The sequence below is a fragment of the Arachis ipaensis genome, chromosome B05, assembly GCF_000816755.2.
Source record: "Arachis ipaensis cultivar K30076 chromosome B05, Araip1.1, whole genome shotgun sequence".
In the NCBI taxonomy this organism is placed as follows: domain Eukaryota; kingdom Viridiplantae; phylum Streptophyta; class Magnoliopsida; order Fabales; family Fabaceae; genus Arachis; species Arachis ipaensis.
Window position 1 is genome coordinate 3,993,399 of NC_029789.2, and position 4,233 is coordinate 3,997,631.

Below are 4,233 nucleotides of genomic sequence, written 5' to 3' on the forward strand. Positions count from 1 at the left end.
AACTTTTTTATTTAAAAATTAAATAGATAAAAGGAATGAACTATGACTCCTAATCATTTTTTCTATCCTTTTATTATCTTCTGTTTCAAAATCAAACTACAACTACTCTGTATACTAACTACTCATGATCCAATAATAGGTAGTAATTAGGGCTGGAAGTCGAGGTCACAAAAATTGAGTATGGTTCACTATTCAATTCATTTGTTAAGGAGTTTATTTCTTAAATTCAAGCTCGACTCACAAAAAATTCACGAAGTGGCTCAAACTCATAAGATAACTTAAATAATATGAACATAATATAAAAAAAATATTAAAAAATAATATTTTTTGTTATTTTTTATTAAATATATAAATTTTTTTATCATTATTCTTGTTTCTTTAACAAGTGGCAGCTAATTCCCATTATTAAGTAGGGAAGCAATAGCTTTGATGGCACCGGCGGCCATAGATGCAAGCTTGCAATATAATACGAGGAGTGTTAAGGATTCAGCGTGATGTTTAGTTATTAATTAGCTATCATTAATATTTTAATGGTATAAAATGACATTTAATGATATATGATTAATTATTTTTTTTTTTTGATATTAAATACTGACCAAATTTTAACAAAAGTGCTAGCCTCTTAGACTTTCTCATATAATATTTCATGATATTTACATCCGTTAGTTGCTTTAAAATGCATAGAATTAGCTTGATTGTAGACTTATTGCTTGTATTAAAATACATGGAATTATGTTTAAATATAACGAAAATTTCAAGTAGCAGGCCATGATATAGATTGAAATGACAATATTATATTCTCCAGGGAACAAAATTAAATTCACATCATGGACTTAAATGACAATATATATTATATTATCCAGGGAAGAAGAAAATTAGTATCATTTAATTTGTTCTTCTGCAAGCAGCCAAGCACTGAAGATTTATTTATTAATTAACGATATTTTTTTGCTATATTATTAGTATATGGTGGTATATATTCAATCTTATCCGCAAAAACTTTAAGATATGGCCAAATTGAGATTGACCAATGCAGAGAATAACACCTAAGTTTAGGGGAAGTGAAAATCCACAGACACAGACATTGACATTATACAAGTTTGGATTATTCTAAATGTCTAATCATGTTTTTATTCCTTTAGACAGGAAGATTATTATACGGTGAAACTTCAGGTGCAGTCGACTTTATATAAAATTGATAGTTGAGAGTTGTTAAATAAAAATTTAGTCAAATCAGTAAAATAATCTAAAGGCTCTTAATTATCAACTTCACGTGAAAGTCGACTGCACCTGAATTTCCACCTTTATTATATGCTTGGAAAAACTTTTCATATATATCTTTCCATTAGGTGTAGTTGTTTTGGACTTTAATGCCTTACACAATGCAACCACCAACAAGCATATACCACGGCAGAAGTAGGCCTATTTAAATTCACCTGAATCTCTCAACGAATATTCAAGTATATATATACACCTACAAAACTATTATTAAGGATATTCTCTCATTATTAATATAAAATATTTAATTTGTTTACTACTGTCAACAAATTAAATTAAAGAATCTATTGTCTGGAAAAGATGTACAAAAATGAAACTCATTATTCGACAATAATAATAGTGACATACATCAAGTAGCAAACACTGTGTGTATATATATATATATATGTTCACATAAATAATCAATTCTATATAATTTATTTAAACCAATTGTTTGTCTCGTAAAAACGTATGTACATGAGTTGAGTTTCATCTTACGTAAGCCATTTCTTGAAAATTTGATTCATATAATAATTAAATTAATTAGGTCCATCGGGCTGGTTAGACGAGATCTTATCTTTTATGCATAGAACGGGAGTGCAATATTATATCGCTTTTGGTTGATACATCCTTAGTCATATATATATATAATCCTCACGTTTAGTAATGAACATTCAAAGTATTTAACTATTTATATTTTCAGGTAAAATTATATTTATTTAGAAAAATAGAACGACAAGCTAAACATAAACTTTAATTATTTGTTAGTCATAGAGTTCTATAAAAATAAAATATTTATTTTAATGCTTAGATAAATTTTAGCTAGGTAGAAGTACATAATTAGCTTTACTATATCTAATAATTACGACTTTAATTAATTAATATTTTTGGCTTGCGAGCACCTAGTTGCAGTACATGGTTTTAATATATTTATGGTGAAGTTTAGAAGTATTTCTCAAATATTAACCAATAATAGACCAAGCTCATCACGTTGCATGTCTTGCAATTCACGATGGACGTTAGAAATAAAGTACTACGGAAAGTTTTTACGTATACCGGTACACTGGTATTTCAGTAATTTTAAAGGTGGAAACTCAGGTGCAGTAGACTTCACGTGAAGTTGATATTTGAGAACCGTTAAATGATTTGACTGATTTGACTAAATTTCCATCTAACGGCTCTCAAGTATCAACTTCAGGTGAAGTCGACTTCACCTAAGTTTTTACTAATTTTAAATCGTTAATCTTAATTATATATATTTTTTATAAATAAATTACGATTTGTACCATAAAAGATATAGATGCCGACAAATATACCCATATAAGAATAAAACGACAATTATAACCTTCCGTGTGCCAAGATTACCCGGACGTTGGTTACACAATTAGTCCGTTAGGGTATTCTTGGGTATAATTGTCGTTTTATTCTTATATGGATATATTTGTCCGCGTTTGTATCTTTTACAAATGATAATTTATTTTATTTTTTATAATTAAAATCAACAATTAAAAATGACTGAAACACTGATATACCGTACACTTGAACATTTTCTTATACTATAACGTTTATAGCTAGCACCATTTAAATACAGCTAGCAATATGCATTTCACTATCAGTTAATAATCGTGTAAAACCCCATAACGCATTTATCATGTTGCATGTGGTTTGTTTTTGTATCAATCAAATCTAGATCTAGCTAGTCATCAAATTGAAGAAACATTTATTTTGTTTCTCATTGTTTTAATTAGTTTTGCAAAAGATAACATGACCTAAAAAAGGCACATTGTCCATTACCTAGCTACTATACTCATTATGCAAACATAAAAAGTAGTCAACTGTTTATCCGTCAGAATAAATTTTTCTCCACCTTCATCACTACTCTTCTTTCTATTATTTTTTTGCCTCACTTTAATAGTTGAATGAATCTTGAGGCATTTTATAATTAAAGTTCATGAATTAAATAAAGGCGTTGAGGAGGGAGATGATGAATAATAATGCATGGACCTCACTTACCAGCATAGTAGCATTGATGTAGCAACATGGATTGGGTTCAGTGCTACATAGTACATACTATAGTATTATTGTACGTATTATTTATTTATTTATATAATTTTGTTTTTATATCTATTTGAGAGATCAAGTGAACTTTGAAGTTGAAGAAGATGGAGCTAAGAAATATAAATATGTTAAAAGTATAACTTAATTAATGATTTCAAATTAAGCATCTAAAAATTTATACACAATTTTAATATATAAATAACATTTTTCTTATCAATATATTAATATCATATAATCGATATATATTATTGAAAGAATTTTAAGTATACCAAGAATACTAGTGTTTTAATAATTTTAATTGCTAATCTCAATTATAAAAAATATATAATATATATCAATTAAAAATAACGATTAATATTACTAAAACACTGATATTTCAGATCCATTCACTACAACAATATAAATTATTTTTTGGGATTATATGTGTCAAAAAAAATTAAAATTCGTCAAAAAATAAATTTTGACACTATTTTAATTATGGAAATATGTTAATAAAAATTTTGTCAAAAATAGTATTTTTAACATATAAGTAATTGTAAAAAAAGTTTAAATCTTATTTTGATAAATATTGGCCGTCAAAAATAATTTGTTAGAAAAATTTGAGAATATATTTTTTATGATATTTATTAACCGTCAAAAATACTATTTATTTTGACACTTATTGACCATAAAAAATTATCAACAAAAATTTTCAACAAAGAATAAGATGAGATTTTAAAACTGAAGAATAAACTGAGATTTTGAAGATGAAAAATGGTAGTATGATCCCAAACTGAGAGCAGCGTGATGTCAAATTTGACAGAACTCAATAAAAAAAAGAATAGTAGAATAAATTAAAAATAAATAAATATCAAAATTAAAGAATAATTTTTTACAATCAAATTATTTATCAAACAAAAAAAATATAAAAAATTTGAC

General features: G+C 26.2%; 1 protein-coding gene across 1 annotated transcript in view; it reads left to right on the forward strand.

The window, feature by feature from the left end:
* LOC107642543 overlaps positions 1 to 2,400 on the forward strand; it is a 30,084-nt gene extending 27,684 nt beyond the window's left edge. The window contains exon 2 of the mRNA XM_016345937.2: positions 2,341 to 2,400. The gene's annotated coding sequence lies outside the window, so the exon portion shown is untranslated. The remainder of the gene's footprint in view (positions 1 to 2,340) is intronic.